At 43.9% G+C, this 14,877-nt stretch overlaps 1 protein-coding gene across 2 annotated transcripts in view; it reads right to left on the reverse strand.

The window, feature by feature from the left end:
• The window catches only part of LOC138190738 (two pore potassium channel protein sup-9-like), a 1,051,447-nt gene that overhangs the window by 626,701 nt on the left and 409,869 nt on the right, over positions 1–14,877 (reverse strand). The gene's annotated exons all lie outside the window — the stretch shown is intronic.

A 14,877-nucleotide genomic window follows, 5' to 3' on the forward strand; every position in this document is an offset into this window, starting at 1 on the left:
GAATTAAGCATTGATCAAGCAAGCCATAAAATATGAGAAGCGATTATAAGAAACATGCGAAATACAAAAATTGTAATAGTTATCACATTACCAGAATTATCAGTGATATAACAGAGGCAGGGAATTACTAATTATGAGGTACATTCAATGAGACAGGTCAAGTAGAGAATTATTATAAAATATAGGTACTAACAGATAATACGTAGTCTCTAGTTTGCGGTAAGTGCGAGAAGAAAGAGAGATAACATTCGGTACGGTAAAAGATAATTTCAATATGCGCAACATACGACAAACCAAAGAGACTACGGACAACTAAGATCAGCGGTATTAGAGAAGAAAATAATGAAAAAGATGTTATTCGATACGGCGCAATACTCCAAAGTCAAAAGAACGACGAGCGAGACCGCGCGGCGATCTAAGATCGCTCACGCGGTACACTCACTAAACTTAATTACTCAAAGATAATAGGTAAAGAAACAGTTATGAATTAATCAGAAAAAGTATAACGAAATAGTAATGCGCAATAGCTAAGGTAAGAATTGATAACTTAACAGAACACGTTGCTATACAGCGATATTAGATATTTAGGTATTCTAGAAGAGAGAGATAATAAAATAAAGCAATAGTCACTAAGAATGCGTAAGTAAGAGTCAACCAGTCGCGAAGTTACTTGCAATAAGAAATAGAAAGGGATAAGGTAAGAAATAGTAGAGAATACGGTACGAGCTTAGGTGGCTCACGCAAACCAACTGCAAGAGAGAGAGAGAGAGAGAGAGATAAAGATAAGATATATTGCAAGTAATTTCGTGGCTTCACACAATAGAAAAGGAACCTCACTTACGTAAAAAGAAGATAGAACAGGCACCGAAGATACGGTAATAAAGCGAGAACTGAATCTATGGATAGCGATAATAATACTGGATACTATGAGAGCACGTCTTGATTAATTGAAAACTGAACGTAGTGTCGAGACGAGTGGTGATCCTGATTTTCGTCGTGCTGCTGTCACGTGATTTTTCCTCAAACTGCGTTATTCTAATTGGACCAGCAGGTCGCGTAGGTCCGGTCTACAGGTAGGCGGCGATGATCCCTCGTTGTTTGTTTTCTTCTCCTTCGCTGATAGGTATCGAGGTGTAGACACGTCGGGCGGTGGTCGAAGATGTTTTCCATCAGCTGTGCGGTACCGTTGGTGAGATGCGAAGTCGCACCACTCGTGTGTTGCAAAATTGAAGTGTGCGAGAATATTGCGTTACCGATATCTTGGAGTTACGACCGATTATACTTCATTCCTTGCTTTACTGGTACTGCCCGTTGTAGCTATTTCGTTGGTGCTGCATCTCGGCCCTCGCTCATCGGAGCCCTCATGCCGGAACGATCAGATGGTGAGGGCCCTCAACACGGATCCCCACACTGTATCCACCAGATCCACGTGGTCCGCATAGTCGAGCGTAACCCACGCCACAGCCCTTCGATAAGACGGTTCATTAAGAGACAACCGTCCTTTTTTTATAGACAACGAGTTAGTAGGTGTCATGGTCGGTTCAGCTCCAGGCTGATAAGTATCGTCGACAGGAGGCTTTATTGTGTTTTTGACGCACAGCCCTGTACGCCGTCGGCGATGCATCCGAGCGGTAGAAGCGTTGATTCGTGGTTCGGCTCCTGGCCGATAAGTCTACATAGTTGGAGGTACTGTTTGTGCATCACGCACGACCCTGTTCACAACTTAGGTAGCCATCCATCGGGAGTGGCTTGAACGGTATTCGTTACTCCGTAGTCGGTGGAGGTCGCTGTTGAGCTGGTACGTGACCCCTGTCAGTACAACGGCATCAGGCAAGAAGTCGACACCGAATTCGAGGAAATTGCGAAGTGGCGGACTAGCGACAATTGCGAAGGAAGGATGTCGAGGCTGCGGAGGGGGAGCCGACGCAGATCCCCGCATCGCGGGAATCCAAGGTGGACGCGATTCCCGCTGGCGGCCGGCGCGCCGCAGCCTCTCCCCCTTCACCCTGCCAACAATTGACCGGCGAACTTGCGACGGACCGACTAGCGACGAGGGAGCACCACGCTCACCGCCAAGACGTCATGGAGCTGCGCGGAGGACGAGATTGCGATCTAGCTTTAAGTTCTGCGCAGCGACGCTATTGAAGCTGCGCGTCGAGTTGCGCGATCGACGAAATCGATGACGGATCGATTATTGCGTATTCTTGTGGGTATGACGTCACGGGTGGGATGGGTGGTATCGAGATCCGTGTTGCGGCAGGTAGTAGGTTTTTGAAACCACTCTAGTTCTGGCGGTCGTGATTAGTAGTCACGTTTTGGGGGAGTTTCGCGAAGCAATGGAGTCGCCCAAAAATCGCGAGGGGAATGGAAAGAGGGTTGCAAGGATGTAGAAGGTAAGCGCTGCTTCTATCCCCGCGATTGAATTTCGAGCATAATTGCGAAAAGGCTTGCCGAGTACCGGATAGCCGTTTTGGATTTGCGTTGTAGAGAAGTACTCGAAATTCTTTTGCCGATTCTTTTGCTTGATGACCGTAGCCTGAGTACGCGTGTTAGAGTAGAGTAAATTTTGAGTTCCTGAGAAAGTTGAGTAGAGTCACGGGTTTTAGTTGAGTCTTTCTCGTTAGTGAAATCAAGTATAGCCGAATTTCGCTGTACCAGGTCGAGCCGCGTTATCGTTTTTTTTTTTAAGTGTCACCTCTCGAGTAGGTTGGGAAGTGCCGAATTGGAGTGCTCGGATTAGCGGGTAACGTTTTGGAGGATTTTGAAAAGATTTGATTTCGGATGCGTTGCGATTGCGTATAGTTTAGGTTACGTTTAGTTGCACCTGCATTGAGTTCCGTACCCGTTATTCAAGATAATGTAGATTGAGTTGCGTTACCTTGAGCTTGTGTTTAGTTGAAGTTAAATGTAGTGGTGCTTGCGCTTAGTTAAGTTTACGTTTAGTTAAGATAGTGTTTAGTCGAGTTGAGGTGATGTATAGTCAAAATGGCCGTTGCGTTGGGCAGCAGTTGAGACGAGAAGTTTGAGCATTGAGTTTTAGTTGCGTTTAGAATATAGTAGCGTTTGCGGATTCGTTTAGATTTAGGGCAGCTCGCGGGACCGTCGAAGCTCCGAGTCGGGTGAGACCTCGAGTGAGATTGAGGACGCCGTCTGTTCAGTAGCCCGACGGCGCACCGTCGAATAATTAGTTTTAGTTTCGTTTCGAGCAATAATCGCCATGGAGAACAAATGGCGAATTTGCAAATTGAGAATTGCATATGAGGATTTTGTGATCGTTAAGTGACGTTTTAGTTAGGGAGCCGCGAGCTCATTAGAGTAAGAAATAGAGTAGGTTACGTGTAATTTTCTGTTTAGTTTTAGACTCGCGACGAGCGATTTTTGAATTATTTTTTTTTTTGTTTTGTATCACCGCTATAGTGAAATATAAGATTTTATTTTACTTTTGTTAAATAGCGTGTGTATTTCGAGTGTCTTTCTCTCTCTCCAAAAATTACCCCTCCCCTCTCCGCGGTACTGAGCTATGGAGCATATGGCCGAGGAATAGCGTATTAATGATTTCGAGGCGTGTTAATCACGCCAGGCGCCCAACAAAACTTTGCGATATTGTTTTAGATCCAGGGTACATTGTGGACGCCAAATTATTGTGCACGCGGTAAGTTCTCGGTCATTTTCTCCGAGTGACCGAGGAGCGGGAAAAATCCACGTCACAATATATATATATATAATATACATTATACATATACAATGGAAGAGCAGGAGAGAGATTCCAAGCGTTATAACGGGTTTTTGCTTTGAAATATGTATTTTCCTCACATATGTATATATATTTCTATACATTAGACTCGTTCAAAATTGAAAAAAAATTAAAAATACGTAGAGTAATGGTAGGAAAAATGAAACTGATTTAAGCGTCAATTATATTCAATGTTCCTATACATAAAATAATGGTGAACATGTGACTATAAATATCCATACATACTTTTTTTCGCTCGAAATTGTGTATACATATTATTTTAAATGATAAAATTATCTATTACATTATTACGTTATATTAACCCGTTATAACGCTTGGAATCTCTTTCTCGCTCTTCCATTATGTATGTATATATGTATGTATACATACTCACAACACCGTAATTAGGTTTTTTTTAATTTCATTCTATCTTAAAATTTACAGATATTATATATCTGAAGTTATTTATAGCAATATTTCCTAAGAATATAACTACAATCCAAAAGAAAAAAATATTATAAATATTAAATATCTAATTACAGATTCGAATTGTTGAGAAAAAAATAGCTAGTTCAAAAAAAAAAAAAAAATGTACGATAATTATTAACGGAATTATGGAGTTGTTAATTAAGCGGTGAGAATAACCGGGCGCGAGAAGCCTCGATCTCCCCACCACGCCGCCCGGCTTCATTCCTCCGACTAACGGCGCTCGACGAACGTTGAGCAATTTTTTTTTACTAAATACAACACACCTAGAGGTGTGAAAAAATTTACGGTGATGCCCTGGGGTGTTGAGAGATAGCTGATATTTTTTCCCCCTCAATATCAATTACAGCAACAGTAAACAAAATAACACTTAGACACCGTTATATCCGGTTCTAAGCAAGATATTCATGTTTTTTTTTTTTTCAAATTACTCGTAAAATGAAGGGCAAGTACAATCCATCATAATATTTACAATAATATGAATATTTTCGGAGTTATCTCTATTTATTCAAAAGCAAGAAATTTCAAGTCGCCCAAAAATTGAGATTTTCGAGTATAAAAAATTATTTATTTTCATTCATGGAAAGTACTAGTAACGAACTGACTCCATGATTTTTTGGCAACCCATGGGCCAATCACATAAGAAAGGGCAGACGATATACGAATTTTGGCTTGTCGCGGATTGTCGTTCAACTATATAACACAGCCAAAAATTTTGAAGACCATAATTTTGAAGACACTTCATATTACCTGTACCATGAGTTTCAAAGCCACACGTTGTTGATTCATCAATTTACAACAAGAAATGTAAATTTTTTTTTTTCCACGGCATTTTGCATTTTGCAACTAAACAAACAGAGAAAATTGATTTCACGACAGCTTGTTCTATCGAAAATGATGAGACGAACCACTTTTGTTTGAACAGTTTTCGTGTATGACCCATAACAAAGACGTTATTCAACAAAATGTGGGGTCTCAAAAGTTTAAACAATCGTTACGGACAAACCCGGACCTAACTTTTTGGGGCATGGATGAAAATATGTTCGTCGGTCTCTAATGAACCTATAAAAAAATCGGCTAACCTACGTTATTCCAGAATAGAAGTCAGTCGATTTTATAGCTTATTCGTCTGGACTACTAGTACCGGCAACGAAATCGAGCGGACGATCTTAGCCAAGGCGCGAACCGAGACAGAGAGAGCGAAAAAGACACGAAGAGAACGACGATTGAGAACTAACCCCGGACTACGACTTTTGGGCTATGACGCGACATCTAGGCGCATCCACGAGCGGATAAAATATCAAACGTAGCCGCCGAAACCCGATCTGCCGATCCAGTCGACACTCCTTTCCCCAGAACTACTCCCTTCTCTACAAACACACACTCCCGCATACCCACCCTTACACTTACTCACACATCCACAGACCCACGATAATTTAGGAATAATGAGTCTTAAGTATTGAACGCTAAGCGACCAGGGCGTGACTGGTTGCCACGCGGGATTATACGTTTTGATACCCTAGGTTGAAAGCTGGCTAGACTTACAGTAAATTCAAAAATGTTTACCTCCAAACATCGAGTCTCACTCTTGCTCACAAGCCTGTCTCTCATCTTCCTCATCCTCAGTCCCTACCCGCATTGTGTACGAGGCTTACGCCCCGTCACAATCATCCCATTGAATAGAAGAAAAATGACTAGTCAGATATAAACCACCTCGAACCGAAATTTTGGGGTTTAACACCGCTCGGTCAGATGTTAATTTAACACTGATAGTCTGTTTTTCACGCTTGTCAGTTAGACTAGTTGTTCGATGTTTATACAAGTTATTCAAGGTTTTTAAAACATTTAAACTAGCCCTATTCCCACTCAAAGTACGTCTTTTTTCTAAACTTTTGGTTAACTTCTGGTATTCATTGTCTAACTCCAGTAGAACAACAGTACAATGAATCTCCTGCAAATAGAAAATTACATTGTTATTGGATGACAAAAAATCATTAAGTTGCAAAAAACTTGAGATACGTCAATACTTTGAATTGAATTCAACACTTATAAGTTTTCCTCGCGAAGTGAGTTACTGATGATATCATAATCTTCGTTCGCTTCACGCTGCATGAAATATTGAGCAACGGTTAAACGATCTAATCATAGAGACATAGAAGTATGTTTGTAAGCATGCGATGTCTTCAAATACCAAAACTTCGGAGGTGTGCGATAGTGTACAAGGTATGTTTGAGAATCAATGTTATCAAAGGCATTTCTCAAGAAGCAGCTGCCGCTCAACGTGAACTAGCCAAAACTATTTACTACCTCTGAGAACGCGCCTAGTTACCGGCTCTTCTAGCTGGCAGTCAGTATTACTTCATGTCTTATTGTGCTCGCACGTGGATATTAACAGTACACCTTCAATTTAAAATTATCGTGATACAATTCATGCGCTGCTTCTCAAGTGATTAATAGAATCACAAAACTGCTTCTCAAGTGATGAACATCTTATCGTACTGAATCACTTACAGAATATTACAAAGAAAGGTCTCAAAATATAGCGCCTAGATGTTAGTGCGCGTTTAAGTGGATTAGTATACATTTAAATAAAAAAAATTTCTAAATGACATCTTATAAATGTGGTGGTATATATGATAGATATTGTGTATGTTATAAACGAGACTTATGCAACGTGCTGATGATTATATTATGGCTGCAGATTATTATGGGCAGAATAAGGCAATGAAAGAATATAATTGCTTATAGCGGAGGGCTTAGCGCCAGACTTCGAGTGGTTCGGAGCTATCGTTAAGGCTTTGCTCGGGGAGCAATTTACGCGGCTTAGGTATGCCTAGTTCCGTCATTTCAATTTCCGATTGGGTCCGGAGCAGCGACGAAGAGCGAGTAGGCAGGTCATCGGGAAATGGTATTATTTCTAGGTGCGGGTGGTGGATGGCATGGCGCGTAGGAATTTGGGGTTTTGTACGACGCGGGTGAGGGATATGTTTAAGGCTGGAAATAATTTGTTCTGGTGATAGAATTTTAGGGTGGACGATACCTTTTTGGGCGAAGGGGATAGCGTCTACTAAACTGGACAGGTCAAGTTCGTATTCGTTCAAGCGTCGGTCCAGGTCAATTAGTCGGTTAAGTGTGCCAATTTCAATTTATTGAAATGGACGATTTTAGTTTTTCGGGGGGTAATCCAAATTTCAGCGTTAATATTGTCAATTATACGTTTAATCGTATACACTCCTTTATAGTGGTCGTCGAATTTGGATCGGGTTTCATTCAGTTGATAGACCTTTTGACCTGCTTCGAAATTTTGGCTGTTGACATTACGGTCGTAATACGTCTTGGAACGATGCTTTGCTTGTTGTAGGTTGGACGCGGCGTGTTTTCGTATGCTGGATAGATTAGCGATTAAGTCTAGAAGGAAGGAATCGTAGGAACGAGTATACGCGCTGGCAGGGTTCGCATCTGTTGGGAGTCTGGCTTGAGAGCCAAAAATTAGTTGGTGGGGGGTGAAGTTAGTACCTTCGTGCTTCGCGGTGTTATAACAAAAAATTGCAAGGCGGATGTAATCGTCCCAGTCTTTACCAGCACCCGTGTAGTGTTTGATGTGCTCAGTCAGAACAAGGTGACTGCGTTCTAGCGATCCGTTAGACTGTGGGCGGTAAGCTGCGGTTCGTATTTGCTTAATTTTGAAAAGTTTGCAAAGTTGTTTGATGACTGTGCTCATAAAATTCTGTCCTTGGTCTGTAAGTATTGCTCGAGGAGCACCGTAACGTGTAATGTATTCTTTTGCGAATGCTGCGCCTATAGTTTTGGCGGTGGCATCAGGTAAAGGGATGGCGTCCAGGAATTTTGTCAAATTGCATTGTATCGTCAAAAGATATTTGTTGTTCGATTTAGTAAGGGGTAGAGGTCCAACAATATCGAATGCCACTTTGTCGAATTCATCGGCAGGCGTGTCCGTTATGATCATTGGCAATTTGGTTTTTACTCTGACCAATTTTTTTCTTTGGCAACTCTCGCAAGTTCTTATGGAATCTTGGATTTGTTCTTTCATACGGGGCCAAAAATACTTTTGTCTAATGCGGTTATATATTTTAGTGACACCTTGATGACCGCCGATCAACGATTCGTGGCATTCTCTAATTATTTCTTTTCGTAAACATTCGTCTGGGATGACAGTCGTGTTTCGACAAAGGATGATTTGAATTTCTAAGTCTGCGAAAATATAGGATAGAAGTTTTCGGATAACGCGAGGATCGAGAGCGTCCAAACTGTCATCGGTTATCGGGAGGGCAAGAGATTTTAGGTTTGAATCGGCTAAAGCCGTTTTCAGTTTGGACAATAGCTTGAAGATATCGTATAGATTGCTTTTATCTGAGCCTTTTGTTTTCAATACTAGGGTGAAAATACGTCGACTATTGTGCTTAGATTCAATGATATCAAATTTTCGCGGACGAGGCCTCATTACTATTTTTGGGTCAACCATATTCGCGCCGGCAAGTTGGGCTGGTATACCCTTGATCCAAGCGCAGTCTGTCGATATGAAGTGCGCATAGTTGGTTTTGAGCATCAAAAGTCCATCATTGGTATCTTTGACATTGTCCGATACTGGTATGTCGTACAAGTTGTCAATAAAATATGCGAAACCGTGAGGGTCATTAATTTGATCATCGTTAGTGTTGAGAGCACTGTCATGGTTATGGTCAGTAATTTCCATATGGGAGTCGAATTGTTGAGTGCACGTATAGTATTCAGCGTCCGTGAGCAAGTCGGAACTGTCATGATGAGGGGCATGATGACGTCAGTGGGTGGGAGTGGAGGTGGAATCGGACGAGGTGCTGCAGGTTTAGTCGGACGTTCCGATTCCTTTCGCAGATGGCGGCGGGGGGGTAATCCAGATGTGGAAGGGACAGGGTCAGGGAGGTTAGTATAAACGGGTGGGGGTGTAATGCAGGGGCGCGCGGTGTCAGGAAGCGGAGAGTCGAGGCGGCAAACGGTGATTCTTATTTTCTAATTTTTAAAAACATAATGGATCATTCTGCGTACCGCGCTCCATTCTAATTTGTCGAGTCCGCAACCTATCAACGGTATCGAGACGGATGTTACGCCATCTTCTTGCAAGGTTTTCCTAAAGTTAACCAAGGTGTCAAAAAAAAACGTGGGGCAAAGGTTTGTTACTGTATTTGGGCTTTGTAACTAGGTTATAGATTTTCCAGTTTCCATGTACCACAGAAATAACGTCAGTCACAGTCGGGTCGAATTGTCTAAGTTGTTCGCGATTTATGAATTTACGTTCTGTCAGTTCTGAAGCGATTCCTTTTGACATTTGGCAGTCAGCCGATATGCAATGAGCCAAGTTATCCTTTCGCTGTAATAGGTCAGCTTTTATTTCTTTGATACGTCTATTACGCATGAGAGGAAAAGTTTCGCTTTCTATGAGGAAATCGCTATAAGAAGGGCCCGGTAAATCGGTGGCTGGACAAAAGTCATCGGTTCCTGATTCAGTTTCTGGGGTCTGTAAGTCATCCGAGCTAAGGAAAGAATCTGAAAAATAGCTCAGGTATGGTCTTTTATGAGGCCCAGGATTTGTTGAAGAATTTGTTTCGCGATGACGTTTAGGTTGGCGATGTACTGGGATCGGTGCCGGGGTAACGAGGGGGGGTTTGAGCAACGGAGTTTCTTTATCGCTGAACTCATCGTCGGAGAGATCAGAGGAATCAGAGGAATCAGAGGAGTATATCATCTTACAGGGTTGTGAGATTTTAGGGTGTTTCAGCGGAGCTGGGTTGGTGGACTCGTCTGTGGTCTGTCGAGGGCGTCTGGGGTACTGATGAGTCTTTTTAGTGCGTTTTTTTGGTTTATCGCTAGAGGCTTCAGTAGTTTGACGGGGGCGTTTTGCATCTATAGGAAGAATTTGAGCGGTGTCGGGCGGTGCGTTCCTGGACAGAGCATCAGCGTTGGTATTAGATTTTCCGGACTTGCATTTCGTATCGAAGTCGTACTCTGCCAGTTCTAAGCTCCATCGTAATAAACGGGAATTAGGTTTCTTGACGCTTTTCACCCATTTGAGTGGCTCGTGGTCTGTTATTAAAGTGAACTTCTGACCATAGATGTAGGGGCGGAAGTGATTCATACTCCAGTAGGCGGCTAAGAATTCTTTATTAGGTACCGAGTAGTTTAATTCAGCGGGCTTGAGGGCTCGGGATGCGTATGCTACCGGTAGGTCGGCACCGTCTTTATCTTGATTGAGAACTGCACCTATCGCGAATTTTGACGCGTCTGTAGTGAGCGTAAATGGTTTGTTGAAGTCCGGGTGTTGTAGAATTGGTTCTTTGCATAAACAATCGCGTAAGGTTTCAAAGGCAGACTGGTGTTCGGACGTCCAGATGAAAGGGGTATCCTTCTTCGTTAAATTGTTAAGGCATTCAGCAATTTTTCCAAAATTTGGAACAAATCTTCGGTAATAACCTAAAAGGCCAAGGAACTGTCTAACATTTTTGGGACTTTTGGGAACAGGATACTCTTTTACAGCTATTAATTTACCAGGGTCAGGTTTTAGTCCTGACTCAGTTATGAGGTGTTTGAGGTAAACGACTTCCTTGCGCAAGAATTCGCACTTGTCTGGCTGTAGAGTTAAACCAGCAGCGGTTAGTCGCTTCATTAGTTTCCGAAATTTAATCTCATGTTCTTGCAAGTTTCGAGCGTAAATAACTATGTCATCTAAATATACGAACATCTCGTTGCCTTGTAGACCTAGGAGGACTTGGTCCATGAGCCTTTGAAACGTGGCGGGGGCGTTCTTTAGTCCGAAGGGCATACGAGAGAATTCATAATAGCCTCTAGGTGTCGAAAATGCAGTTTTCGTGCTGTGATCCGGATGCATGGGAATTTGGTGGAACCCGGAAGCAAGGTCGAATGTGATAAAGTATTTAGCTGAGCCAAGCTGGTCAAGGATTTCCGTGATATCGGGCATGGGGTATGCGTCGCCGACTGTTTTTTCGATAAGTTTTCTGTAGTCGATTACCATACGCCATCGTTTATTGCCGTCACTATCCGGTTTTTTTGGAACGATCCACACCGGGGGATTATACGGAGATGAGGAATGTTTAATAAGATTTTGCTTGAGTAGTTTATCAACTTGGGATTCGATTTCGTCTTTGTGAATTTTGGGAAAACGGTATTGTTTGGTATGAATAGGCGTATTGTCCGTCGTGGGGATAGTGTGATGAGATAAATTGGTGTGGCCTAATTTATCACCTGGGAGATAAAAGAGATGGTTAAATTCTGTTACAAGGTTGAATATAGATTGTTTTTCGGTCTCATTCAAATGATCAAGATGTAAGCTGCTCTTTAGGACGTCCAATCTTTCTGACCTACTGTCAGTCAAGAGCACTGTTGCGGCACCGGGACAGGGTGTACTATCGTCAGGGATAGGAGGATCGGATTGCAGTTGCGCGAGGTCAGTGGACTGGATGGGGCAGGAGGGGGGATTATTAGTCGGTCGCGATGTACGCTTGGCGGCAGAAAGAATTAATGAGTTGTTGAGGAGAGGGCCTGGGTGCGAAACGAGGGTTTTGGCGCAGGCATCGCTGTGGTGGTTACTCGATGCAGTGGGCGTAGCGTTGGGCATGACTGTACTCAGTGGCTCGTCGAACTCGTCTAGGGTTACTGTTGGGGGTCTTATCTCTACGGCAGATTCGTTACAATTGAACGCGTACGAGTAAGCGATGCCGTTCTGGTTTTCAACTAACGCTTTACCACATAGAACATTGTTGCCTAAATCGATGCGTTTAAGGTAACCTACTTTAGTGTCTGGGTTCGCAACTATTAGTGGGATGGCTTTCACGGTACGGGCCTGTATTGTAATTACGCGCGTTTTTTCGGGTGCGGACGAACGTTCCTCGAATTTACTAAAGTGGATTGGCAATGAGGATCTAAGCATCACCGAGTTTGAGTTGAAAGAAATAATTGCTTTCTCTTTTCGTAAGAAGGGCTGGCCTAAGATGCCGTCGTGCGGAATCGGAAACGTGTCAGGGACCAAGTGAAAGGTATGGGATTTATTATTAAAACGTATTTCCGTTTTTGCGATAGTTTGCGTCTTTTTGTCTGTTATACCAGTCAGCGTCAAACGTTCGTCGGTTGTTCGTCGTACGAGGGGCCTAACGGAACTTTCTTTGACGAAGTTGACGTCTGCACCGGTGTCAATAATAAATGTAGATATTTTTATTAGCTCGGGGGTGTCGATCGAAATTAGTGGAGGGTCAGCTGAAGCTGTTATGAGGATATGACTTGAAGATCGGAACGCTAGTTGTTTGCATTGCTCGCGGGCGCGTTCTCCCCGCAGGCGATGTTCCCGTTTAAATGTTTATTTGAGCCTGCATTGCCTTGGTTATTACGCGGAAAGGATCTACATCGGTCTACTGTGTGGCCTCTGCGATTACAACTGTCGCAGTGTAGTTCTTGGTTTATGTTGCATTCATTGTGGAAGTGGCCCATTCTGCGACATTTGGTACAATATCTTTTACTTTGCAGACGGTAACATTCCGTGATGGAGTGACCCTGGTGGTTACAAAATTGACAACTGCTGGGCAGAGCATTAACATGGCCAGCAGAACCGGTGTTCGGATCGAGCGCTTGGGCGTAAGGCCTGGGCTCGGTACGAGGCGCTGGTTGATGAGCGTAACCAGGTGTGGGCAATGACATCAGGGGGGGGGGGATAAAGGAGGCCGCTGCGGGCACCTGAGACGGAGGAGCAGTATGGGGGGGTAACGGCAGGCACATGGGTGTAGCGGGGGTGAAATGTTGTGCAGAGAATTGCATCTGACGGTTAATTAGCTTGGCTTCTTCACCTTCGGCGATGGTGACGGCAGTTTCGAAGGTCGGTAATGGTCTGATAGTAGCGATTCTCCACTCCAATTCTGGCCGAAGCCCTCTAATAAACGATCCAGAGGTATCCTTTGTGACGTTGCACCTAGAGTGCAAGTCACAACAAACCCTAAACCCGCGGGGAAGAGCCGAACGGGTGAGTCCCGGCCCGTCGGGAAACACCCGAAGCTACCCGAAGCCCACCGACGCTCGGCTGAGCCGAGCGCCAGCCATTACGACTCAGTCTCGCAGAGAGGAACCACGTAACCGAGTTACACTGCACGAGCACCCGAGAGAGAGAGAAAGAGAGAAAGAGAGAGAGAGAGAGAAAAGGAGAACGAATCGAGAAGCGGGACGTCCCCCCCACACAGCCACCCAGCCACACCGACACGACGCCGATACCCTCACCGACCGACGACACCAGGTTAGCCTGCGAGCTACAGCCGATCTGCACCTCCCCCCCATTCCTCCCCCCGCAATACCGACCCTTCCTCACTCATACTCCCCGTCGCCCTACAGCGCCCCCCGCGCGCGTACCTTTAAGCTAGAATTAAGTAACGCTAAGGGCTGAGGCGTGATCAGCCACATCCAACGTCTACAACCACTTTATATATATCTTTTTATAGTTTTAAGTCGACTCCCCACCGATCTCAATATATATCTATGCTCACCAAAATACACACACAAAGTTTTACCTATCCACTCAGTCTTGACTCTCTCGCCCCGTCTCTAATTGTTCCTTCCTTCTACATATTTAGTGCGGACTCAAAACCCGTCACACCTTCTTTAGATCATTCAGTAGAAGCGTTGCTAAGTCTGGTGGGTGCTTGGATATGATCGCTGTGCTTATTTCTTTTGATATTGCTCTTATTCTGCACGAGTAATCTATGATGCGCTCATATGGGTGTTGTGTAATTCTATCTAATTCAGCAGATAACTGGCGTATGGGGATATCCGGGCGATATGCTCGGCTAAGGGCAGTTATGAGGCCCTCGACGTCATTACAGTTAATGCCTATTAAATATTGAGAAGCGGGGCCTGTAACCTTTGATTGCGCAAATTTGGCGAAAGTCATTTTATCCGAAGCTTTTATAAGAGTATCTACGTGACGTAATTGTTCTACAAATGAGTCAAAGGGCATGTTGTGGCCGTCGAAAGGGGGGATTGTCGGCAAGACATCTTTTACTGACCAAAAATTTGAACCGGTTTTGTTAGTCGGTGCCATGTTGACTTAAGCAGGGTATTGCAAGTACAGGAATAAAAATATCAACTTGACACTAAGACTTAGAATAGACTTGCAGGGCGAAGGTAAACGCAAAAACAGAGTACAGCATGGTTCTAGGCAGCTGGACGCAGGTGAAACTTGAAGAGGCGATACACGTCATCCGTCGGCACGAGGAGGGTATAGATGAGGTACTCCGTGGCGTGTTGATAAATAAGTGTGGTAATCCAGGTCTTAGGGCGATGTCACTTTCGGGTCCAGATTCTCGTCTTAACAGGGTTGCAGGAGTCCGAATGAGCAGGAAGGGTCCATTCAATATTTCTCGGTTCCAAAGGTGATGTGTTCAGATGCGGTGTGCGGCTTAACTTGGCTATCGCACTGAATTTCCACTCGCTACACAGTTATTCGACTTCGTACGTATAGATGAATTTCAATAGTACCAAAATGTGACGGAGTTATTGAAATTGGGGACTGTTTGCAGAGCCTGTGTCCGTGGCGAGTTGAATAGGTTCTGCATGCCTGTCTTTGTGGGCCGGAGTTCGTTCGTAACAAGGCTATCACTGATTGATACGGC

This window comes from Neodiprion pinetum, chromosome 1, assembly GCF_021155775.2.
Source record: "Neodiprion pinetum isolate iyNeoPine1 chromosome 1, iyNeoPine1.2, whole genome shotgun sequence".
Classification (NCBI taxonomy): Eukaryota; Metazoa; Arthropoda; class Insecta; order Hymenoptera; family Diprionidae; genus Neodiprion; species Neodiprion pinetum.